The sequence below is a fragment of the Danio rerio genome, chromosome 3 (assembly GCF_052040795.2).
Source record: "Danio rerio strain M-AB ecotype USA chromosome 3, GRCz13ab, whole genome shotgun sequence".
NCBI classification, from domain to species: Eukaryota; Metazoa; Chordata; class Actinopteri; order Cypriniformes; family Danionidae; genus Danio; species Danio rerio.
Genome location: NC_141023.1, coordinates 13,602,418 through 13,630,298, shown reverse-complemented (window position 1 = coordinate 13,630,298; position 27,881 = coordinate 13,602,418). Strand labels below are relative to the sequence as shown.

The following is a 27,881-nucleotide window of genomic DNA, read 5'->3' as shown; positions in this document are numbered from 1 at the left end:
TGCAAGCTTTGGATATTTATGCTGAGATATATCCAGCTCCAGACCCAGACACGTTTCAGAACACACAATCCAGGACACACAAACTAGGCAAGGGCGAACCTAATATGGTTAATAGACAGATCAGTCTTCTATTTGTTTTTCTTGTTTAACGACAAATAACTCCTTAGGAGCATTATTGCCACTGTTGTAAACTTCTAAGAGCCCCAAAAACCAGGGAGAATCTTTCTGTTGTCTTCAAAGCAGAATCCTTTTTCAATAAGAAGAACTCAGCGTGGCTGTGGTGTCATCGAAAGCAAACTCTAAACTGCACAGCAAACATTATACATTTTTACATGTAGGTGGGGACAGTCAAACAAGGCATGCAAATGAAGTCTGGTTGTCTGCAGGGCCATGCCTTCTCCAGGTCTGATCTCATCAATATAGAAGTACATCATTACAACAATGTGCAAATGATGTTCTGGAGACAGGGAAGACAATAGATACAGCCATGCTGTGAAACCGATAAATGCATCACTTTAGCTTAGCCTGTAGTCAGCAAAGCAAAGGTTAAATGTCCCTCATAGCTGGCATGTCAAAGAAATGATATAATTAAAAACCAAAGAATATAACTTTTTAGTTATATGTAGATTATTGTTCATTTGGAATTAGACGATAGAAATGTATATTTCCACACCACCTACTGAATTTCACAAATAATAGCGTTCTTCACTCCTCCATCTCAATCGTCATATTTGTGAAGTAGTATACACTATTGCCTATTGTGTACACTATTTGTTAACAACATATATAAAAGTATATTAATGACAAGGTCTGAGAAGTCGTTAATAACATTAACATCTGTCGTAACCATATATGGTTCGCCCCTGCCAAGATCGAGTGACCTAAATTGTGTGTGCTGAAATGTGTGTGTCTACAGCTGGTTATATCAAGTTTGTATCTTCTAAATGCAAATTGTGTCACTGTTTTCTGCACACTAGCTTATAGATATCCTTAAAATTAACATACTGATACTACCACTTAAAAAACTTCAATTTTCATGGGACCTTCAAATCACTTTTTTTTTGTGGACCAGGACATTTTCCAGAATCCAACTGCACTGAATTTCTTTGATGTGCAATTGTCACAATCACCAGCCATCCTGGCTTGTAGATCGATGAAAATCATTCACTTTCACTCACCATATGGACAACAACACATCCTATCATGCACCTCAGACACACCTGTTCCAGTTTTCCATTGATTACACACACAGCTGGGAGCTGCTCAAGACACACACACATCTTTGCTGAGTCTTGTTTTACTGTACTGTGACATTGTGATGCATTTTTCCTTGCCTTATCTAGCCGAGTTTTGACCCTTGCTTTGTTTCTTTGTTCACGTAGTTTGTCGCCTGTACTGACCGCTTGCTTGTTTATTGACCTTGTCTCTGGATTTTCTGTATGTACCTATTTGTACCAGTTTTGGCCGCCTGATCAATCTGTCTAATAAACTGCACGTGGATGCTCAGCACCCACACATTACAGCAATTCAGTAAATCCCTAGCCATTTATGTAAAACTTGGACAACTGAACTAATAATATAAGTATTTAACTACTGTTATTAAACTATCATAATAATAATAATAATAATTCCTTACATTTATATAGCGCTTTTCTGGGCACTCAAAGCGCTTTACACAATGGGGGGGGGGGGGGGGGGTCTTCTCATCCACCACCAGTGTGCAGCATCCACCTGGATGACGCGACGGCAGCCATTTTGCGCCAGACCGCACACCACACACCAGCTGATTGGTGGAGAGGAGACAGTGATGCAGCCAATTGAATATGGGGATGGTTAGGAGGCCATGATGGACAAAGGCCAGTGGGCAGATTCGGCCAGGATGCCGGGGTTAAACCCCTACTCTTTTCGAAGAACATCCTGGGATTTTTAACGACCACAGAGAGTCGGGACCTCGGTTTAACGTCTCATCCGAAAGACGGCGCTCACTGAGCAGTATAGCGTCCCCGTCTCTATACTGGGGCATTAGGACCCACACAGACCGCAGGTTGGGCGCCCCCTGCTGGCCTCACTAACACCACTTCCGGCAGCAACCTAGCTTTCCCATGTGGTCTCCCATCCAGGTACTGACCGGGCACAGCCCTGCTTAGCTTCAGTGGGCAACCATGTGAGAGTTGCAGAGAGCTCGCTGCCGGCCATAGCTTCGTTAAGCACAGGCAGAGTGAATACATAGAATAACTTCAACTAACTTATGTACCTTCGACTTGTAATGTGGCAAACATGATGCAATCTCCTAAACAGTCTCTAAGAGATGGGCAAAAAGCACACCCAGGCTCATTGCGGATATGTACCCAGGTCTACATTTCTGGGGACAATGAAATGCGTACGTCTGCTCGCAGTTTTTGTTTTTCAAATCCACCAGAGGTTGCTGTGTATGCTTTTTGATGATCTTAATTTTTCTTGAGCGTCCTCTTCTTGCATAATTCTACCAGAGGGCGCAATATACACTTTAACCGACAAGTCCAGCTTGCTGTCAACTGACTGACTGATCGACCACCTTTTTTTAGCCTGTTGTTTACTCATTTACTTTAATTTTTGCTTTTGTTGTATCTAGTTTCTGGAATCGTTCTTCACCGGACTGGAACCCTGTCAACTTGGTCAAACTGGTGACACCAGAAAAGCCATGCACACAGAGATAAGCAGTCAGCTGGTAGCACGAAAAGGAAAATAAGCTGTCTGCACTGTCATACCGCCCTATAGCATTCTTTTTAAAGACAAAATACAGCCAGATATACCTCTGGATACATACAGTAATTCAAGCTCTCCGGAAATGTAGACAGGGGTATGTATCCACAATGAGCCTGTGTTGCAACAACATCTCTAAAGAATAAAGAGTTCAACATTCCTTAATTAAAAATATACACAAGTAATTATAAATTGTTACACCTGGCTCAGGGATGTAACATAATAAGGGAGACGACAACGAGAAGTATAATCAAAAAGAATTTTTATTTAACTCAATTTAAATTATATAATCAAAATATCAGTGTCAGTATGTTCAATCAGTGTGAAATGCAGTATGGATGCAGTAAATGTTGTCAGTGATAGTGTATGGATGCGAAACAAAGCATAATGGACAAATAGGAGCGCGGCTCTGGCCAACTGCCTAGTGAATGGACAGCGGCCCTGACAAACTCTCTGCCGGGGTTTAAATAAGGGCGCTGACCAGCATCAGGTGTGCTGAAGGCACGCCCCCAATCTGGAATCAAAATCAAACACACAAACAAAACAACGCAGTCCTAACACACCCCCCTAAAAAAGGACTGCGTTGCTTTACTATCCATACACTATCACTGACAACATTTACCGCATCCATACATTTGCATTTCACACTGATTGAACATACTGACACTGATATTTTGATTATATAATTTAAATTGAGTTAAATAAATATTCTTTTTGATTATACTTCTCCTTGTCGTCTCCCTTATTATGTTACATCCCTGAGCCAGGTGTAACATAAATGTACTGAACTGTTAAGTTCTGTTTTGTAAGGACTGCCATGCATTATTATTCTGGCCAGATGGCACTAAATGAACAAGTTTTTTTTTTTCAGTAGAAGTTGCAAATTGAGCCAGACTTTGATAACAGTCATAAGTCTGGCAATTTATTACAATATATCATGTTTCACAGCATTTGTAGTCTACAGAGCTAAGCGGACAAACAAAGCCAATAACATTAATAACATACTAACCATAAATCCAATAACCCCTTACTGAAAGAGCCACTTCAGAAAGGAGGGCTTTTCCAGGCATGGAGGGTTGCTGGATTACCACAAATTGAGACTAGGCTGCTATTCTCAGAGGACACTTGAGCTTCAATTAGTACAGTCAAGCGTCTGCAGGCTCCCAGGCGGACCAACTCCATTACAACTCAAAGCTTGCCCTGACTTCCCATTATGGTGCATGTATAAAAATATACATCGTCCACATCAGCTGTCATTTTATGTTAGAGTTCAGAATGATTGTTATTAACGGATGGCGAAAAGTAAAGCAAAACAATCTCCTCCAGGTCTCTGCATCTAATCCTATAATGGAGAAATACTCGCATGTTATATTCAGACTTTCAACTAAACGCTAAAATGTTTAACAAAACACCCTAAATTAGATGGATGTATTGTACAAAGAGAAAATACTCCCACTTACTGCGGATTTTCTTTATTTCATCATGTTTTTTTTTACTATTAATCTTTAAATTATATGGGGGCGGTTTAATGGGATTTTGGATGTGTCACACTTACAAAGCAACCAAATAAACATTACAGTCTCACTGGAGTAATACTAATATGTATTTTTAAAACACTAAAGTGCACCCTTTAGAGACACATCTTTACTCTGAGAAATATCGCTAGGTTACAAAGTATGCTATCCATCTCAGATGCAGAAAAGCTAGTCTATGCTTTTATGACTTCTAGGCTGGATTACTGTAATGCTCTGTTTGCAGACTATGCAGCGCTACTGAAGCGATCCAAGATCGGCGATGAGACGATCCCAAGGTTTCCATAATCCTGGACCAGGCCGTATCCTGAGCAGCTTCTGTGGTGGTCATGGAGGAGTGGAGAGCACTGATTCATGTGATGCTCCAGGGACAGACGAGTCTTTGCTGACTTCCAGCGTTCTCCAGCCTTCAGCGCCTTGACTGCAGCTCTGCACAAGACGTTTGGCCATAGGAGAAATGGTCGTGCCCAACCGAGCCTGGTTTCTCTAGAGGTTTTTTTATCCTTTACTTTCGCCAATTGGAGACGTTTTTTCCTCGCCGCTGTTGTCACTGGCTTGCATGGTTGGGGACTTGTAGTGCTGCACATCGATGGATTTACGCCACAGTGCTTGGACTCTCAGTAGTGAATATTAACCCACACTGAACTGAGTCAAACTGAACCTAAACACTGAAAACTGAACCGACACTGATTTAGTTTACTATGATCTTCTATGTAAAGCTGCTTTGACACAGTCTACATTGTAAAAGCGCTATAGAAATAAAGGTGAATTGATTTGAACATAAGGTGAATCGTTTGAAAGGCTACAACTCTTAAGCTTTTGTATATTTTTCAGAGAGTGATATGGTTAAAAAAGCAAAGAAAAAGAGAACAGTTTCTAAAGAAAGGTGCATGTTCCCTACATTTCTGTAAAGAGTCCTACAAGATGCATGTGCAAAAGGTGTGTTTATTCGCAGTCATGACTCAACTGTTGTAGAAGCAAATGTGAATGAATGAATTTTGGGTTTCACTTGATTTTTATGGTCCCTTAAAAACTGATGATAAGTAATGTTGCATCTACATATCTACTAACACACATAAGAATGTTACTATACTGTTAGTAGTAGACTGGTGTGTTTGACTAGGTTTACCTTGCAATTGCAGATATGTATAGTGCATGATGTAGAATGTCTACTGGGTGAGTTTACTAAAGCTCTAATGACAGATAGTTGGCATGTAGGGTCAACGTTACGTATAGTCATTCATTTATTCATTTTCTTTTCCGTTTAGTCCCTTTATTAATCAGGGGTCGCCACAGTGGAATGAACTGCCAACTTATCCAGTATATGTTTTACGCAGCGGATGCCCCTCCAGCTGCAACCTATCACTGGAAAACACCCATACACTCATTCACACACATACACAATGGACACTTTAGCTCACCTGAATCATATAGCGCACCAGGAGGAAACCCACACCAACACAGGGAAAACATGCAAACTCCACACAGAAATGCCAACTGACACAGCCAAGGCTCGAACCAGCAAGATTCTTGCTGTGAGGCGACTGCACTACCTACTGCGCCACAGCGCTGCTCTTAAAGTCAACTGAATGATCAAAAATGACCATCAGAATAAAGTTACTGAATTCTGCACTGGTTTTGACTAGACTTGGAAGATGCTTGTTTATTTATTTATTTTTTTCAGAAAGAAAAAAAACTATCCTTTAGAAAAGTAACATCTTTTCTGAACAAATCTTAATGTTACTATTAAGGCTTTATTACATTCCTAACCCTAAAAAAGAGCATTGCATACAAGAACCTAAATGTATAGTTCACCAAGGAATATCCTAATTATCTGACCTGTTGAGATACAGATTTATGTAGAAGGATCTTAGTATGCTAATGAACATTGTTATTTCTTGAATATTGTTTTTCCCAATGGGCCCTTTCCAGGTGTCTCAGCAGCAGAAGTTATGATAGTTGGGTACACCTGGAGCACAGTAAATAGGAGAATACAACAAATATTTTTTACACTCGAATTTGCTGAAATTATAAAAGAAAAACTCCATGATGGTGTTTCAAGATTTTTAGAAATAGGAAAGCCGAAGTAAATTGACTGTCCTGCCCTTACATTCTGCAATAAAAATCACATAAGCAGTAATTATATATATATATATATATATATATATATATATATATATATATATATATATATATATATATATTTTTTTTTTTTTTTTTGTAATTTGATGCAAAGATGATATAATGCATGCACATAAATGTACATACTTTTTAAAATCATAATACAGGGTGATTTAAAAAGAAAACCACAACTTTGAAAATTGAGAACTCTGCAAAGGAGTAAAGGAGAGCTAAGCTCTTTCTGTCGTTGATTTAAAAGCTCTAAAGATTTGATCAACTTTAAGTACTCTTTACATTGATTAATTACCCAGGTTTAATCATGTTTCTTTGATTAAATACAGATTTTCAAAGTTGTGGTATTATTTTTTTTATCACCCTTTATTGTAAAAATTCTTTAAAACTAATTTAAAACTTAAAATTATGAGGACCGTTAAATGCATTATAACAGTCTTGTGGAAAAAAAGCCCATAAGACTTTAATTGATTGAATGTAATTTTAATAGGTTATAGATCTGATTAAAGAAGAAGAAGAAGAATTCACATTGTGAACATTTAAATCTGAATAAAATATTAATACAAGCTAATATTTATCTAATATTTAGTTGTTGTTTTTTTACAGTAAGTACACTATAAAATTATGGATTGTTGCAAAAAGACAAACCTAGTGTTGTTGTTGTTTTTTCTTTGAGTTCAATTTAAATTACACTTAGTTGGGTTATATCAGTGATCCAATATAGAGTAAATATTTTATTGCACCAAGAACATTTTCATCCTGAGCAAACTGTAAGGCACAATTTTAAAAAAAATGTATAATTTACTAAAACAAATACAATGTAAGTTTATTTGCATTTTCATAATAATTATTGTAATAAAGCAGCTTTACAAAAGGTGCATATTATTGCATTGCAATCAAAATCAGAAAGGTAAGGTTATTAGTTACCATAGCTTAATCTATAACAGTGTGAAAGTACACCTTTATTTCACAAAAAACCCACAATACACTGAAAAAAGTGTTGCATGCAGAACTGTTGCAAACAATTAATTTGTGTTGAATTTAAACAAACAAATTAAATTCAATAATGTTCAGCTTAATTTGTTTGTTTAAATTCAACACAAATTAATTGTTTACAACCACTTAACGTAAAAATATTGAGTAAATCCAAGGAATTATCTTTGAATAATTTTTTTCAGTGTATGATATTTCTCTCTTAGACAATTCATGAACAGTTTCAAGATGTGACATACATTTTTATTGAAATCCTAAACGTTTTGCATTATAAATAAGGGGTCTCTCTATTATTACACCAAAAAGGGTCATGAATTCAAAAATGACATTAGGATTCAAGCAAACCAAATCCCACTGATTTTCCTCATATTAGCCTTTACAGCAAATTATAACTAATATGTGAACTGTCCATTTAACAACCTGACAGATTTAATCCAAACACGAGCCATCATGCATCCTCTATTGATGAAACTCGCACTCACCAAGACATGCTGCACGATTTATCCAGTCTCTAACACTCATTCTCTCTCTCTCTTCTCTGCATCCCTTCATTCGGCCAACCCAACATAATACAACACATGCTCAGCACTGTAATCCTCTTGCCGGCGTGCTGCTGTAAGCACCTGGATTACACAGTGTGTGTGTGTGTGTGTGTGTGTGTGTGTGTGTGTGTGTGTGTGTGTGTGTGTGTGTGTGTGTGTACGTGTCTAAATCTACTACACTAGGCTACTGTCTCATCTTTGATGTGGACGCGTCTCCAGATTTCAAGCACCCCCTACCCCCCAAAAAAACCACATGCACGTTTCAAAATCAAGTCACCACGCGCAAAGCATCATCCGACAGCATCGCAATTCCAGGCCATTAAATGTGGGGGATGCAAAAGCCAATAAGAGCGTAAAACCCTAAAGGGATTTTGCCATACAGGGTAATTAGAGCTAGCGTTTGGGGAATACCACACCCCCACCATCCTCCTCCTCAATGTCCTTATGATTCCCAGCGATATGGAGCAGAAAACATCACTCATCCATCCGTCCATCCAGAGTGACTCACTGCACATTCACCCCAACATGCACCAAATAATTACAGCCATGCACAAAGGATGCACGCGTCGTATTTGATGAGAAAATTGTGGCACTTACTTCACACCATGCAGCGGTCGCGATGGTTTCCTATGCGGTGGCCATAGCCTGCGTTTTCCATGGAGCTCCTGCGCGTCCCTCTCTCTTCCTTCTGTCCTTCCACCCACACTAGATATTTCTTGCGGAGCTTTTCCTCACATTAGCGCGTGCAGATGCGGATGCGCACTCGGTCTGTGTGCAAACCGCACTCTCACGCGCAGGCGGATCCCCGTTAATGAGGCGTGAGGGGTGAAATCGTCACTCCGCCGCAGCTCAGCCTCCGGTGCAGAAGCAGGAGGAGAGAGTCTGTGGGAGAGAGAGTCTGATTTACATTCAAGAGCTCGTGAATCTCTCTCTCTCTCTCTCTCTCTCTCTCTCTCTCTCTCTCTCTCTCTCTCAGAATTCAGGTAACGGTGTGAGCTGTGGTGAATGTAGGTTACGTTGTATTCAAAGGATAATACAAATAAAAAATACTACAGAAATTTAAAATACATGGTATAATGTTTTTGAACCATATAGCCTAATATATTATATAGTACAAGTATTATAGCATTATTATTTAGCAAGTATTACAGCAAATGTTAATAAACGCTACTACAGCATACTTAAAGTAATATGAGCTATTATTAGTTAATACCGAGGTCATTTTTATACAGAGCCTTGAATATCTGCGATTGGAGTATTCTCATGTATTTTAAACGCATCTAAGAAAAGGAAAATGGGAATGTCTCAATGGACAGATATTTTATTTAACTAATAAGGCACAAGTACAAAAGTAGCAAACACACTGCTTTAAAGGGTCACGAAACACCAAAACACATTTTTTGAGCTGTTGACAGTCGTATATGTGTCCCACACTGCTAAAAACACTATTAGGACACCTATATTTCACTAAAAAGTGTAAATTGGTTGTTTTTGCGTTATTTCAAGCAAATTCGTACTTCCTGTTTGAAACGAATTTTTGAAGCTGCGTCACGGTCATGACATAATAGCGTGTATACCAGCGTGCAGACTGGACGTCTGTGCCAGAGTGTGCCTTATTACGTCTTACAGAGTGATGCATTAATGCATGAGTAAGGCTTGGTTCAAACCAATCAGCGCGCTCTATTGTGCAACTTCATTAATATTCATTAGTGTCACCGTCTTTACACCACAGAGACGCCACGTTGTGTTGGCAAAACAAGCGTGAAGTGTTGCTTTTACAGTTTGCTGCCATTAAGTTTCGTTTTCATTTTCTCTCTGTGAGAGCTCAGAGTCACGTGTGGATTAACAGTGTACGCGACGCTCGACAACAATAACTTAGGTGTCTAAGGAGGAACATTGTTTACCTGAGAGCTGTTCTCATCTGCAAACACTGAAATCCGGATTCCGGATGTAGTCTTCTCTTCATAAAGACGCGGCTCTAGTTGCTGGGGATTGTCCTGTCTCTACAGATTTGGTAAGTGAGCGACCAGTGCTCTTTGTATATTCAGTTTGTTCGTATCAAATAAGTTAACTATTGCATTGAGTGCAAACATGTTAGCACCGCATTTTGTGACCGGAATAACACACGCGGCTTTCGGACGCTACCTGCCGTGTGCATCTAAGTTTCCGGGAAATGCGGAGTTTTTTTTTCTGTCATTCGCCGTGCGGTATCAAACATTGCATGAAAAATACACGCTTAGAGCAGTTCCTCGAAACAAATATCTCATTTGTCGCGAGGGGCATGAATGAATTCCCTGAATGAAAGAGCCAAACTGCAGTTAAAGTCCGACATTTAATAATTTGGCAAATAATTAGGTTAAACACCATCCCTTTCTCCTGTGTATTTTGACTGAAACTCGCGCGTGTCCAAATAGACACTCCCACACCCTCCCACTTTAGTTTCTCCGACACTCCCCCCTAAACAGAGCTGGACACCCCCACTTTTCTGACTTTTTCCAAAGAAGAGGTGTGAAAACACCCTGCTGAAACGAGGGGGTTTCATGGCCCTTTAAACCAGGAGCGCCCAAACTTTTTCTTACAAGGGGTCAAAAAACACACTTGATTGAGGCTAGTGGGAACAAAGTTCCCATGGGTAACTTTCTAATTTATTTAATAATATTTAAAAAATAACTAGAAAACATTGCTTTATATTAACATATTAATTTTGACCTTTTATAATGGACATATTACAGTAAAAATAAAAACATTTACTGTACACAAGGGTACGCAAGCTGCATGTCACTGGTGTGGTATTCAGAAGGTACATGTTTGTACTTAAAGGGTACATATTGGTACCTCAAAAGTACTGTATATATACCTAAAAAGTTTAAGAGGAACACTTTTGTACTTTTAAGGTACTATGTACCATTGAGGTATTAATATAAAACTTTTAGGTACAAATTTGTACCTTTTGAAAAGGTACCACCCAAGTGACAGCTCGCGTACCTTATTTATATACTTTTAATAAGTATATAAATAAAGTATATAAATAACTTTTTTCCCTCACCAAAGTCTTATGCATAGTTCTCTATCAGTTGAATGATATTATTTACATTTTAAAAACTCAGATTCATTTACAACATTTAATTCAGATCTGGGTTTTTTTTTAACGCTCAGCAATAATAATAAAAAAAAAGGATTATGTCAAACCAGAAACAACAATGTTAAAGGCATTCACCCCAACCCTCTTCCACATTGTGTCTTCTCAGATAGGATTGTGGGCCAAATCAAAAGTTACACTGAGCCAACTTTGGCCTGCATGCCCTACTTTGAGCATCTCTGCTTTAAACTTTCATTAATCTGTATATACAGCATTTACACTTGCAGAAAATACAGTGTTGTACCAAAGAAGGTGCAAACCATTTTCACTTGGGCAGTACCTTTTTATGGACAGAATTGTACCTTAAGACAAAGAAACAAATTTGCATCATTGCAGTTTGTACCTTTAAGGACATGATTTGTACCATGGGAAAGTAAAATGTACCTTTGGTTTTTAAAACCTGCAGATGCAATAGTGTACCTTCGTCAAAGGTACAAATCTGATCCATGAAGGTACCGCACAGTGAAAAGAGTGACACTTTGTACTTTAACAGTTAGTGTCAAAATGCTTACCAAATGTTTATTAGAAAGCCTTAAATGTTTAGTTTACAATATCTCTAATCTTGTTTTACCAGTTGTTTTGTATTATAGAACTTATTAATGTTTATAAGTTATTTTAAACTTATGCTTTTAAATGATGATCTTTGTTTTAATATGGAAATTATTCATGAAATCACTTTGCCTTTCCAGTCTTATTTATTTTCATAGATATTGCAATAAAGGAGTTGTTCAACATGTTTGTACTTTTTATATGGGAACAATTGTGTACCTTCATTTCAATTGTACCATAAAAGGTACAGAACAGTATCATAAGAGGTCTTTCCTGTACCATATAAGGTACAACTTTTACAAAGGTACAAAACATTACTTTTAACCAACGTGTACCTTTTTTTCTGAGAGTGTACAGTAGAGCTTTGGGTCAGGATGTTGTCAGAATATAACATCAGGGGTGGATTTAGTAATTTGGGGGACCTAAGCAATTCCAGCCATGTGGCTCAAAAGACCTAATATACACCTTTTTGATAATAAAAAAACAGCTTCTAATATAACTCCATATCTTTTTTTATGTTTTATCTTTATGCAATATCTACATTTTAAATGATTTGTTTTCTTAAAATTAATTTGCTACTAAAAACAGCCTAATAAATAAATACAAAATAATAAATGTTTTTTAAAACAAAACTTTTACTTGATTTGATTGCTGGACTGCTCTATGATTGGGGATGTAAGACAAATTTGCATAGATGTGATAAATAGAATATTTTTTTGTAATAATTAAAATTCTTAAAATTTTGTCAGACCCTCACCATACATACATATGACAGGAAATGGTAGAAAATACAATGTTATAGCTATAATTCATATTTCTAGATATTTATTGTAGGCCCCAAAATTCCCTGGTGCCCCAAGTGTCTGCTTACTTTGCTTATTGGTTAAATTCGCCCCTGGACAACACTATCCTAAATTGTTATCTTTTATATGGTTTTTTTTTAAAGGTAAATGAAAGTGTAGTGTAGAATATAGAGCATTGTTAATGTCAGAACTCCACTATTTAAAAAAAACCCTGCAAGTTCTGAAAGAGATTAAGCCTCAGCCAGGCTAACGTAATTCAAAAGTAACTTAACACATTGCTTACCTTAAAAATTAGGTAACGCAACTAGTTACTTTTTGGGTGAGTAAATCAATATTGTAACCGATTACTTTTAAAACTTTCCCCAACACTGGTAGTTGTTGCACCATAGCAACTATAGAATTACCACAACACAATAATTCAAGTATTTTACTGTAGTATGGTTCAAAATACACTATAAATTTACTATAGTGTTTTTAAAACACTACTTTAGTATTTTTTCATGTGAGGGCTCAGGCAAGCCAACGCCTCTAAGGAATCTAAAACAAACAGCTGCATTGCACTCATTTGCAGTGTTTGCAATTAGCATGCATTAGTAGCTATAACTGTCAAGGAGAATCAACCGTAACGCAGACACTATATGAATAATGACTCACGTGGAACATGCTTATTTTGCTGCCCGAGGATTTGGTGCTAAACTCTTTAATTGCTTCAGATTTCTTCATTAAATTGTTAGTTCACCCATAATTGGCCTCAAGGCATCCTACATGTATATGTCACTTTCTTCTTCCAGTTGAATTCAGTTAGCTCAAGTAATGATTTACAGCCTGCACATCATAAGATTTGGTTAATATAAATTCATTTATCTTATTAAAATAATTTAAACTTTTTATTATTGTTATTATTATTATTGTTATTATTATCATTATTGAAGTCATATTTATCAAATGTATTCTGTTTGTCATTATTTCTTATCTACTGTATTATTATTATTTTAATATATTTTTTGGGGTATTTGATGGTTTTAATATTTTACATTTTTAAAGTGCTTTTTTTTTTAAAGAAAATAGACGTTCATGACCAATTTTTTGTCTTATTACAGATTAAAGAGAATTTCTTACAGTACACTAATTTATTTTAGACCGATCTCCTGCCACCTTCCCGTTTTGTTATTTCCTCCGGAAAACTCCCGTAATGTCCACTAACATTGGTACAGGATCCGATCGCAGCGGCCGCCTGAAACAGGCTTCATAGTAGTTACTAACACCACAATACACAGTACCCAGTTCTTAACAGTGTTATTCAGACACCTCACCCCCGAACCTATCCCCCCCTCCCCCAGTCTCCCAGACTTTCACAGACAAATGTTGGCAGGTATGATCTCTGGACTTGCTGCATAAGACACCAATATTTTAACAACAACAAAAAAAATCCCTCCTGGCTATCTGATTTTAGGCATTGTTACATATTTTTAACAGATAGCAGATAGGAGGAGGTGTTCTGTCGATTTGTCCTACCTTGTGTGGGGATGGATTTTACTCTGAATTAAAAAGAACCCCGTAATAAAAAACAAAAACTCTGGAATGTGAAGAAAAAAGCCCAGGACAGACTTTCCTGAACTTTCCCTCCCCTCTGGTATTGATAAATACTCAGGAGACTGGTAACAAGGTTTTGTTTACTATCTTTGATCAAATCCTATCAGATGTGTAAATCTTTAAGTCACTGGTTAACTTTAATTAAAGAACCATTTAGTTGTAACGACCGGGGAAGGGAGTGACAGATACAACTTGAGGTAAGATCCAATATGCAGGTTTATTCAGCGTCAGGCAAGCAGTGGCCATACAGGTGCAAACGGGTATATACAGGCAAATCCAGAATTGTCGTCAATATAACAGGCAATAGGTCTAAAGGCAGGTGGCTAAACAGAATAACAAGGAATGCAAGGCTAGGGTCTAAAACCACGGATAAACAAGACAGGGAGAAACGCGTTGTAATGTCACTATGTAGCAAACAAAACTCTGCAAACTGGATGAGTTCATGAGTGTCTTATGTATGGTGTGATATCAGCCTGTGACAAGGTTCAGCTGGTGATTGTAATCAGGCTAGATGAATGAACAGTTGTGCGTGTCTGCAAGAAGTGCATGTATGAAAATGTAGTCCTGGGATATGCGGAAGTGTAGTCCTGGTAAAGTGGAAACCAGCGATCTCCGGAGAACGATCGCTGGTTCTCATAACATTAGTACTCTCCAAGTATATTTAAAGAGAAGGACGAAATGTTTCGGGGTCGCAAGTCTATATCCAGACCAGCCCGTAGTGAAGAGCTCTCAAACTCAACACTATGTATAATTTAGATTTGCATCTCTTAGATTTACCTTTGAGTAGTTGATGTTCTGCATTTATTTCTGAATCGGCTTTTATTGTTTGATTCTGTAATCGGCATGATGCATTTGTATCTGGAAAATAAATGATAACCTTTTTGATTAATTCTGGAGTTTCCTGAATTTATTGTATCCAGTAGATTAAGTGGAGTCTGTGCTACCATTAAAAGAAGATATTTTCTCTTTTTTCAGACCATTCTCTGTAAACCCTAGAGATGGTTGTGCATAAAAATCTCAGTAGATCAGCAGTTTCTGCAATTCTCAGACCAGCCCATATGGCACTAACAACCATTCCAAGTTCAAAGTCACTTAAATCACCTTTCCTCCCCATTTCGAACTGCAGCAGATTATCTTGACATTGTCTAATGCATTGAGTTGCTGCCATGTGATTGGCTGATTAGGAAATTGCATAAACGAGCAGTTGGACAGGTGTACCTAATAAAGTGGCCGGTGAATGTATCAGTATATTATATCAGTGAATGACTCCTGGTCATGCACGAAACTTACAGATAACGTATATTAGATGGAGATCCAAAAACGCCACTTATTTACACTAAAGAAGGAACAATATTATTGTGGTGAGACTCACTAACTACCCACAGCACAGTTTAAGTAGGCACATAATGGGGAACTGTGCCGTGCATCTTGCATTGGGCACAGATTTTCACATGTGCATTTCACTGTTGCCTAATTTGCATAATTCCTTCAGTGAATTAGCTGCCAAAGCAACAAAAACAGCTTCCCCAAATAAACTGCGCGATCAGTGGGACCGACCCATTCTCCCCCACAGTGTTATGTTCGACGGGTAATTGAACTTCATGTTTCATTAGAGCCATTTTAGAAGATCTTGTAGAACCTTTTATACGCCTTTTCTGCCGCCCTACGGCAAATGATGCATGTTATTCAAAACACAGATGGAGAAGTGATGCAGACTACACTGCCGCGACATGCAAATAAACGCCCTTCTTTCATTAAAATTCATGACAAAAAAAAGAGGTCAGAGCCAGCAAGTAGTCAGAGTGGACAGGTACACAGTGCAGTATTTCTGCTTTCTTTGTCAAGCACAATGGAGCTAAAAAAAAATAATAAAAGGGGAAAAAAACACCTTCTCTGTTGAAGTAACATTTTTAGGGAGCCGTTTTGATCCATTTTTACTGATCAGCCTGATGTTTCTGATTTGGATTGAGTTTAACAAGTGGTTTTTAGGGCGTTATGGATGGTAGTTTGGTACCATTTTGGAACCATTACCGTTTTGGTAATAGATGGTAGTTATGGATGACATTGTTAAGCCTGGTTATACTACACAGAGAGTGATTGCTGCTTATTTATACTTCTGCGTGCTGTTTGTGTTGCTTTGCAATATTCACAGTTCTGAAGCGCTAATTGGCAGGAGGTTTTTATGTTCCTCAGTGTCGAGTGTCTTTGCAGGGTGTTTTGTTTTTTCTGAATGCTACATTAATGTACAAGTAACTAAAAAATGTTCATTCAGACGCGGGAATTGGCGGACGTGCAACAACTTTAATCATAAGGTAAACACAAAACAATAGTTTCCATCTAAAGCTACTTCACGGGACTCCATACTTGTAAACACTAGCTCCAATGAATTTGCACGCTCTCAGCTCCGCCCACACTTGTCAGTGACACCAAGCCGACCAATCACAGAGCTTGTGCTACGCATCCTTGCAACGTGTAGTTAAATGTTTTGAGAGGTGTGCGCCAGCCACAGCGATGGGTATGCGATCGCGCAAAGCCTACGGCAGAACGTACGCGTGCATAAGTATAAATTAGCTGATCACACCGGACGCGGTGTACTTATGTCACTAGGCAATGACTGAAACAGTTGCCTATTGTGCGTGCGTTTTGCGGTTTATATTGTTATAAATAATACAGCTTCGGATAACTCAAAACAGTAACCACTAGTCTCTCCTCTGTCTTTAAAAGTATTCGTAGTCGTCTTGACAACACAAACAATGCTGTCACCTCAATAGAAACCCCGCCTCTGCTTTTATTTGATTGAAAAATGAAAAAGACGCTACTGACGTAACACTATTTTTCCATTTAGAGTTGACAGCATGCAATGGCAAAAACACGAAGCGCAGCAGGCAGTTAAAACGCGAGGCACACAGGGCGAATAAGCAGCTCGCAAAACGCTCACGGCCGTTAGTAAACCTTTCATAAAAGACGCCTCATAACACAAAAAGCGTGTTGAGTGTGATCAGCCCCTAAGCAGTGTGCTAATGCTCGTGACCGCAAGTAAATCTTTCAAAAAAGCCGCCTCTCAACGGAAAAAAGCGCATTTAGTGTGATCGGCCCCTAAATCAGCCCTTAGGCGCTTGTCAAAGAAGTTTTAGCGGTCCAGAGTGATCGATAGAGATGGAAACATTATGAGCTGTTTTGTATTAAATATTGTTTTGAAAGTACTCGTATTGTGAAATATATTATCAGCCTAATATGAATGTTTATTTATTTATTTATTTATTTTAAAACAGTTTGATTTAGAGACTAAAATAATGAGGTAAATGAGGGATTAAAAAAAAAAGAAATCAGATCTTAAACGTTATGATTTTGAAATGGAAAGACGGTTTACTGAAAGCCATCGGGCTGGCTGGCTGAAAATAAAGGTCCTTGTGCAGGTACGCCATTCCTGAAGAATATCTAATATCATATTTTTACAAAAAAAAAAAAACTGATTCAAATACATCCTTAATATTCTACGTACAATATCCAGCAGTTATACAAAAATTTTGTTGTATGCTAAAGTTTCAAAGCAAATGTAAGAATGTCAATACTATGTTTAATAATAGAGCAAGTCTCAGAAAATAAAAGTCAGTGACCTACAAATCAAGTGCTTTTCAAGCAAGAATAAATGTAAGTACATCTCTTACTAATTCTTATTTCAAAAGATATAAACTGGAACGATGGCAAACCTTCACAACAACAAAACAACTTATGAAATTTCACCACACATTTATCATTATTTTGCTCTGAATCTAAAATCCTAAATTATTCAGATGAAGAAACGGGCTATTTCCTCTTACATGTTCTGTCACGGCACATGAATCTCATTTGCACTTGTTTGTATGTGGCGGCGTCTCAATCCACACGCAAATGTCTCAAATCACAAGCAGGCCTGAAACTAGAGACAAATAAAACAATGCCTTATATTCTGACAAATAAACTTAGAACAACATACAGTTTCATTTTGGAACATTTCGGCCATTGAAAGTGAACAGGTTTTTTGATAGACTGTCACTATACCTTGAGTTTTTGCTCTCTCCTCCTGTTAGCTCTGTTACAGATTATCTCTCATCTGCTTATATTAGCAGTCATAGGATCGCAGATCATTTGAGCTAATTCGTTCCACCTGTCTCTTATTCCCTTTTCCTATTTATAGCACAACGTTTCTCTTCATGTTTGTCAGTATGTTGTCAATTATTTGTGTGCATATTATTTTGTTACTTACAGTGTATTTATGTCCAGCACTGACGATGAGTGAGTGTCCTGTTGTTTGGACGTTTTTTCCACAGCACTTCCCCAGCGCTCACCCGACTGGATGTTTACTTTGATTTTTGATTTTTCCAGGACTACCTCCTCAGAAAAGTCTTTGTTTCACTCTTTGTTTTTACTTGTCATAGTATAGAGCTAAAAATATGCCAAAACAATCTGTATTTGAAATGTGTTAATTTGAATTATTGACAATTGCATTTGAATAAATCAGAATTTTTATTTGCCGTTCATTTTTTTTTATTTGAATTTCATAACTTGAATATTGAACACAACTGAAGACTGAAGACAACTGAATTTTTCAAGGCTGAATTTTTTTTAATAGACATTTTCAAACTTCAGTTTTTTTGTGTTCTGAATTCATAGACTGCAGATTTCCAGTTTGTAAAAAATGATGAAGAAATTCAGAAAATCACATTCAATATTTTACAATTCAAAACCTAAAATTTAGATTGTGAAATTCAGATTCAGCAGAAAGTAGGTCAGGGGTGATCAACAGGGAAGAATAGACAATCATCAAAAAGTCAAAGAATCACTCAGGTCTGCTTGATTTATAGTTATGGACGGATTACGAGTCGGGGCTTTGTTGAGGTGTTTCTGAAAAAGGTAAAAAATAAAAAATAATAATAATAATTTATCTACATAAAGTCTATTGTAAAATTAGACTCATATGTATTTTAGCTTTAAGTATAGGGAAGGCTGCTTTTATTTTCGGGTCACATAAAACAAACCTTATGTTGAAAACTCAAGTGGCTTTCCCTGTATTCTATTTACAACAATATAGACTCTTACTGTACAACAATAAACAACTCTTATGTTGTTGATGTTCTGAATTTTTTCATCTTAAAACTTGAAACTGTATTTTTACAAACTGTGGACATCTGCAGTCTATGAACTCAGAACACCAAAAATCTGATGTTGGAAAATACGAAAAATCTGCCTTGAAAAGTTCAGTTGTCTTACATTTCAGATGTTCAACATTCAAATTAAGAAATTCAAATTCAAAAAATTGTTAACGACATATAAAAATTCAGATTCATTAAATTACAATTTTCAATAATTCAAATTAACACAATTCAAATTCAGTTTGTTTTGGCATATTGTTAGTTCCTTATGTTCGCTCTTTCTTTTACTTGAGATATACGCAACACTTAAAAACTGTAAAGTTGCATTCCCTGAATTTCCTGACCACATTTGGGATTGCATTCAATTCAATTTTTATTTTTTAGCATTATTTTAGTGCCATTCCTTGTCTTAATGGGGAGGTTATCTGGTCTGTTTATTTATCCTACTGTTGAAAAGCTTCTTGTAATGACCAGTTATCTATGACATGGCTCCATTTATTTCAATGGTGATTGTCACTACATTAAGATATAAAGCAGTTCATTTTTATTTGGGTATATTGACATTATATCAGTTAACATAAGCTAATTTCTTAAACTTCAAATGCGGCGACCATAATTTGTATGGCTAAACATGATAACCACATCTACCATACTTTTTGTTGTATATTTCATAGATTCATCTTAGAAGTAATTGAACACAGGGAGAACATGTTGCAAGTGTGTTTTTTTGTTTTGTTTGAGGAAATCCTTTTCGTAAAAGGTAAAAGTAATTTTACGCACATTCATACATTTAATTGTCACTGAGAATCATTGTTTTTCATGTGGCGGCAGCAGTTAGAAGAGCTCTGAGAGTCTGGCACAGTTCAGCTGAGTGAGTTTTTCCATCACGTGAGTCAGATATACGAGGCAAATATAGGAATCCTCCTCTGTTCATGTTTTGCATGCATGACTGCCTCAAAACATCCCATCATACCACTAGATTAATATTTCAGTGATGTGAGAGGCAAATTAAATGCGTGTGCATGTATGTGTATGTGTGTGTGTGTGTGCATATGTGCTCATGTGTGAGAGTTCATGCATTTCACTGCATGTTTCATATGTGATGAAAATAGCATGTCCTACTGACCTCTGTTTTCCTCTGATCTTCTAAAATGCATTTCTGTCAGGATGACAATTTACGGGTTATGTTAAGTCAGGTATATAAATGATGACTCTTTTACATTCATTAATTCCATCATAGGGGCGGCCCGATGGGTCAGTGGTTAGCACTGTTGCCGCACAGCAAAAAGGTCACCGTTTCAAGTCCAGGCTGGGTCAGTTGGCATTTCTGTGAGGAGTTGAGCCCGTGTTGGCGTGGGTTTCCTCCGGGTGCTCTGGTTTCCCCCACAGCCCAAAGACAGCCTTTTTGAGGGATGTAAAGAAACCAATGGTCCAAACAAATTTCCTGTTTTACATTTTTAATTTCTACAGCTTCCGAGAATCCAAAAAGAGACAAATGTTAATAAATAATGTTATGATAGCTGTTTTAACATTAAGTTATGTTTGATTTGCCTCTTGTTACAGTTAAGAAATAGTTTGATAACAAGCAGGAAATGCTCAAGGGCCAATGACATCGCCACATTGAAATGGTCTACAGGATAATTGGCTAAACTTAATTGGCCTTAGTGTATGCATGGAAATGAGAGAGTGTATGGGTGTTGTGGCCGGAAGGGCATCCACAGCGTAAAACATATGCTGGATAAGTTGATAGGTCATTCCACTGTGGCGACCCCCTGATGAAAAGAGACTAAGCCAAAGGAAAATAAATGAATGAATTATATCATCATTAAACGAAGAGAATTCCAAACATTATTAGCCTGACTATTGTATTTCTCCAGTGTGATCAAATATTTTCTCTCGATTGTATTCACATTTTATTATCATAAATGATTTTAAACTTGCCGGTAAATGGATTAAATTGACGCATAGTATTTAAAGGTGACCTATTATGTCCCTTTTTACTAGGTGTAAAATAAACCTCTGATGTCCCTAGAGTGTGTCTGTGAAGTTTCAGCTCAAAATACCACACAAATAATGTTTTATAATTCTTTGAAGCTGCCCTTATTAGGCTTTGATCTTATGTGTGGTGTTTTAGTGTCGCTTTAAATTCAAATGAGATTGTGCTCTTTGCTTTGTTTAGATTTTAGTAACTATAACTTTGGCTTTTTATTCAGTTTGTGGTATCATTTTATCTGTGTAATGTGTAATCTATTCATAAACATTGATGTGGAAAAACAGCGCCTCAGTGCGTCCTCGTGGGTGCGCTGGGGAAGGGGTTTTAACCTCTTACTGTTCCTATTGGCTATAGAAAAAAAAAAAACGTGTCAAGCCATGAGAACCGAACCGAAAACAGTGTTAAAAAAATCAAGGTATGTATTGAACCGTGAGCTAACTGTATTGTTGCATCCCTAATACACACACACACACACACACAAAATTTATTTATATTACGACCAACCCAGATTAATGAGGTAAATAAGTGACTTTGTTAACATCAGATGTTCTCTGAGCAGATCAATGTCTCATAATAAAATGTAAGTGTGCTAAAAGACCACTTGAAAAAAACACCAACGAGCCAATATATATATATATATATATACTACATATATATCTATACATATGCATGAGGTATTAAGATATAAAATGAAATAAAACATAAACAGAGACTGAAAGCATTATTTTACATAAATCCTGTTTTCTTTTCAATCTGGATATAAAATCTTGACATTTTGAAATGTTTTTTTTTCCAATGACAAAAAAAAAGTTTACCATGCATTTGGGGTCACAGAGTAGCAGATGTGAGCTGAATGATGTGGAAGTGTGTCATGTTTAAAGGCCTGGGGCTCTCTGGGTTCCTCTGAATACAGCATGGCCAAACTCTTGAGTTAGGAAGTGTTTGTGAGTCGTGCCAGACCACATCTCCTGCAAACACACACAAGCATGAAGACAGGAAAAAGAGGACAACTGGGCTGTAGGAATCATAAAACCATTATGGATATAGCGGATTATAATCAGCTCTGTGTGGAGTAAATTCATTGGCAAAACTTCCCCCAGTTCCCCATGCACGGCTTAAGGCTAGTCTTAGATTAAATTGCATGTTTAAGGCATCTTAACTGAAAATCACTTGCAGATATCTTAAAATACATCAGTGACATGGTTTTGTCTATTGAAACACAACAGCAATGTGTTTTGTAATGCAGTTTCATTGGCCTAAATAACCTAGTAGTCTAGTCCTGGCTTAAAGGTGCAATAGGAGAGCTTGAAGCACTGAAACCATCCCTACTGGTACATATCACCCTCTGAAATGCATTTCAGAGTAAAAACAAAAATGACTGCCATATTAAAGTGTAGTTCCAAACCAAAGCCCTCAAAACTGGCCACTTCGAAGGACCTTTCAGAATGAAGAATTCAGGAACCCATGGTTCTTTGTGCAGGGAAGTTGTTTATGATCACACAGAATGACAACTGAAAGCTTGACTTTACCTATATATGTATGTATGTATATTATTATTCTATAGGCAACTGGTCTAATGTATATAAAGGTAAAAAAATTATAAATAAAATATTATTTTTATATATACACTACCTGGCAAAAGTCATCTGGAATGGCATAGAAAGCGTTCTTGTAGGACTTCCAGAGTCAACAGGACTATCAATGAATCTTTGTATTCATTTTCAATGCCTCCATCTTACCTCGGACATGCTCAAATATGTTCATGTCTGGTGACTGGGCTGGCCAGTCCTGGAGCACCTTGACCTTCTTTGCTTTCAGGAACTTTGATGTGGAGGCTGAAGTATGAGCAGGAGCGCTATCCTGCTGAAGAATTTGCCCTCTCCTGTGGTTTGTTATGTAATGGGCAGCATAAATGTCTTGATACCTCAGGCTGTTGATGTTGCCATCTACTCTGCAGATCTCTCGTTCGCCCCATACTGAAATGTAACCCAAACCATGATTTTTCCTTCACCAAACTTGACTGATTTCAGTGAGAATCTCGGGTCCATGCAGGTTCCAGTAGGTCTTCTGCAGTATTTGTGACGATTTAGATGCAGTTCAACAGATGATTCATCAGAAAAATCTACTTCTGCCACTTTTCCAAATGGTCAACTAGAAGTCAAGGTATTATTTGGGATCTTACAACAGGATCGACGACAAGACTTTTGTCAGGTAGTGTACAAACTGCAGTATATAACAAACATAAAAAATAATGTGCACCTTAGACGTTCCAAGCATGTTTTGTGAGGGCGTCAGAACAAAAAGTGTGATGAAAGGCTCACCTCTCATTAAGATGATGCAGAAGTGTGTTTTGACCCCAACACCCTTCATCCCTTCGAAGCCATCACTTCGGAGGGTCAATCCTTCGAAGGGATTAAGGCATAGGGATGAGCCCTTCTGAATGGAATGCTTTGTATGTCTTCAAATATCCATCCAAAGCCATGCCTCCTGAACGCATGAACGGAATAGACAACATCACTACATTACATCACGTAACATTCACCAGAGAGAAAACTTTATAGTACTGGTAGTGATTACAACACCAAACTTAGAAAAGTAAAGGTAGGTTGTTGATGTTTGTCTTTCATTTTCCTCTCTGTCCTTGAATGCTATTGCAATCATTTCTGTGTAAACAGCATGCGCCATGGTCTCCAATCATATATTTAGACAAGCAGGTAGGAGCGCCATTCGAAATGTTTAGACCAAATGTTTTGATTGATTTGATTAGACTCTTTTCTTGGTCCTACACTTTCCACAGAATCTTAAAATGCATATACATTTGGACCACTTAATCATTTCTATCAGGATTTGAAAAGACTTTTAATCATCTATTGCACCTTTAAGCTATGTTTGTGAAACCAACACTTTATAACTAATTTATGCATGTGGAATAACTGTAATTCTAACCCTAACAACACAATAATAATAGTTTATAGCAGAGATGCCCAAACTAGGGTCTGCTGGCCAAAGCTGGCCCGTGTTAATCTTTAATTTGGCCTGTCATCCCATCTGGGAATGATTGGAATCCTTTCAAGAGTGTCAATTCAAATTGAATGTCTTCTTTGTTTGTTTTATTGTTAAAAGCTAACTGAAATGAAATGTTTCAATTATAAATGGTGTAAATGAATCAGATTTTGTTTAAATATACATAAAGTTACTCGATAGTGCAGAGACTTTAGTGAGCAAATCAAGACAAAGGCAGATTCTGCTTGACTAATGTAATCTGCATTGAACTGCAGTGTTATAAATGTGATTGTGTTTTTCTTGTAATGGGTTATCATGTAAAACGTTATACTGCATTAGTAAATACGATTTAAAGTAATGCTTTCTATTTATTTTAAAATATTATTAAATAATAACTAAATTACCCATGGCAACCTTAATGTAATATAGTTTGGTATATTTATATTTGGCCTACGGCTCTCAATGATGTTTGGTTTTGGGCCCTTCAAGCGAAAATGTTTGTAGACCCCTGGTTTATAGCAGTAGTTTGTTACTAATTAGAACACAGTAGTTTGAAACCAAAAAAAAAAAAATATTTATATATTTTAAAAATGACTGTCAATAACAATTAATAAAAAAAATGAACTGACTGGAAAACAAAGGCTGAGTCTGAAATCGCCTGCTACTAGAGTAAGTACCACATTTGAACTTATTGAACTTACTACACAACCATCAGAAAAGTATGTGCTATATAGTATGAATGTCAGTAGAAATTTAGAGGTACATGTACATTCACCATGGCTGCGTCTGAAATTGCATAATTCCATACTATACAGTACGCTAAAATCAGTATGCAAGCCGAGTAGTATGTCTGAATTCATAGAATTCAAAAATCAGTATGCAAGAAGTACCCGGATGACATACGATTTCCGGCAAGATTCTTAAGTGTACGTTCTATGCACGCTGCGCTATCCCATGATGCCCTGTGAGAGAATTTATGAATGAGAGTGAAGCGATGCAACTCAAGGGTAGGTCACGTGATCAGGACAAAATGGCAGATGTCCGAATTTCATTTCTACTGCTCACATTCATACTGTATAGCACGTACTTTTTTTAAAGGTCGAGTAGTGTTTAAATTCCATTGCAGTACCTACTGAGTAGTAGGCGGTCTATAGTGAAGCCGCACTACATAATCTTGTCAAAAGTAGTAGGTCATTCAGATACTTCTTGCCTACTTGTTTTTTGAATACTATAAATTTAGACTTACCACTCTAGTCTAATACTGTTTTTAACATACTATATAGTAGGGACGAAGGCAATTTCAGACACAGCCAAACCGTTCTTAAAAAAATATCAGAAGGAAGGAAAAAAAATAAGGAAAACTACATTTTAAACTTAAAAAAACCCAAATGTTTCTTACCGTAAATTGTAAAAAAATTGACCTTCTACAATATAAATTAAACATGACTAATTTGACAAATTAAGATCATTTTACTCATATATGTGTGTTTGGCAAAGGTTCGCGAAGAGAGAGCTGATGCTAAAGCATAAAGACAGGTCTATTCATGTGTGGTTACTCACTGGAAACACTTGGCTGATGAGGTTTGTGTGGTGAGAATTAATCTGACACAATGACTGATGGCAGTTCACTGCGAGCCAAGTTACAGATTTCAACACAACAACACAAACTGCCTGTTTCAATGCTCCAGAGAGTGAGCTTGTTTATTTATGCATTTTCCCCATACAGCCCACTCCCAAATCAAATGATTTGGTGGATCATAAAGACAAAACATTCACTGACAAATCCATGAATTAAACCAGGAGAAAAATACTACAGTTATCATCACTGAAAACACTGAAAATTCACTCATCAATAAAATAAATAAATAAATAAAAAACAGCAGAATTTTTATTTTTCTGTTATAAAATAACTATATAACTATGACCATGCACTACAAAATTTTTGTTAGTTGCTGTAAGCCAATGTTGGGTCAAATAATGCAAAAACTCAACTGCTGGGTTACAGCAACCCAGCATTTTTAGAGTGCATGTAATAATAATATATGGATATTTTCAAATGAAACGATAACTGTACATTATTATTACGATGCACTCTGTAATCCCAGGGTCTCAAACTCAATTCCTGGAGGGCCGCAGCTCTGCATAGTTTATCTCCAACCACCTCCAACTCACACCTGCTTAATAGTCTATATAGTAGTCTGAACAGCTTGTTTAGTTGGACCAGCTGTGCTTGATTAGGGTTGGAGCAAAACTGTGCAGAGCTGTGGCCCTCTAGGAATCCAGTTTGAGACCTATGCTGTTGAATCAAATATGGAAAATCCCAACAGCTGAGTTATTTTTATTTTTATTTTTTTACATTTAATTGAAAATAATGACTCAACATTTGGTTTGTCTTTAATTGACCAGGTAAAAACAGCTAAAAGTTCAAGTCCAGTTGAAGCTGTAGGTGGACTCAATAAATCTGCTTTTCTGTTGAATTTAAATGAGATGAGAGCTGGAAAGCCTCTACTGGTTTGATGGCCAAGAGCTGCATCAGCATCTGCAGACGTCAGCATCTCTGCCGTCAATCTACAGCAGTCCTGTCACTCCAAGCAGGACACTTAGAGAAGACACGACTGCTGGGTTATTATCTTCACATCTGAATATCATAAACTTTATATGACTGAGCTGAGAGAGCTAAACAGTGCTGATAATGTTTGACGTGTGTACAGTAACTAGCTTCCCAACACAGCAGATTTGGCCTGGATTTCTAATGGCATCACATATAAAACTCCTTCAGGAAATACATTCAGTGCGATGAAAACAAACAGTACATATTTGCATAATTGCATGTACACTATAGGCCTGAAATGATTTGTTAAGATTGTCGACAACAAGGACAGTAAAAATTGGACAGAACAGTTACTTTCGATTTAAAACCATTTATCTGCTTTTAAACAATTAATTTTAGTACAGAATTCAAACAATCAGTGTTTTTTGATTAATGCAGTTAGACATAATGCCAAAGTGCCAAGTACAAATATTATTTGAACCAAACACCTTTAGTACAATAATTTACTACTACTGAAAACTCAGAAATGTTGAAAAAATACAGTGTCTGCAAATCCATCTGTCAGTCCATCTATCAGATCAACTTTTAATCCAACCGTTCATCCATTTACCTATCTGTCTTTCCATTCATCCGTCTTCCAGATCATCCATCAATCCAACCGTCTTTCCATCCATCTGGATATAACCGTTTGTGCCTCCATCCTTCTACCCATTTGACTTTGTCCATCCATTTGTCTGTCCTGCAAGCTGTCTGTTCATCCAACAATCTATCCATCTCTCCATTTCTCCATCCATCTATCTGTCCACCCATCCATGCATCCATCAACCTAACTGTGTGATCAACTGTCCATCCCTCCATTACATTTTCTGTCCATGCAATTATTTATCCATCCAAATATTTTCTCCATCCATTCATCCATCCAACTGTCTGACCAACTGTCCATCCATCTATTGCATTTTCTTTCCAGCAAACAATTTATCCAACTGTCTTTTCCATCCATCCATCCATCCATCCATCCATCCATCCATTCATCCATTCATCCATCTGGCCGACCAATCGTTCATCCGTTCTATTGTCTGTTTATCCAACCATTTACCCATCCAAATATTTTGTCCATCCATCCATCTATCTATCCATTTTATTTTCTGTCCATCCAACCATTTACCCATCCACATA

General features: G+C 37.2%; 2 protein-coding genes across 2 annotated transcripts in view; one reads left to right on the top strand and one right to left on the bottom strand.

Moving 5' to 3' along the window:
- Nucleotides 1-27,881, top strand: part of LOC147845543 (uncharacterized) — a 261,502-nt gene that overhangs the window by 214,564 nt on the left and 19,057 nt on the right. The window lies entirely within an intron of this gene.
- Nucleotides 21,967-27,881, bottom strand: part of LOC101884177 (uncharacterized) — a 31,886-nt gene continuing 25,971 nt past the window's right edge. The window contains exons 9-10 of the mRNA XM_087244089.1: nucleotides 23,473-23,638; nucleotides 21,967-22,119 (exon numbers count right to left, since the gene is read on the bottom strand). The gene's annotated coding sequence lies outside the window, so the exon portion shown is untranslated. The remainder of the gene's footprint in view (nucleotides 22,120-23,472; nucleotides 23,639-27,881) is intronic.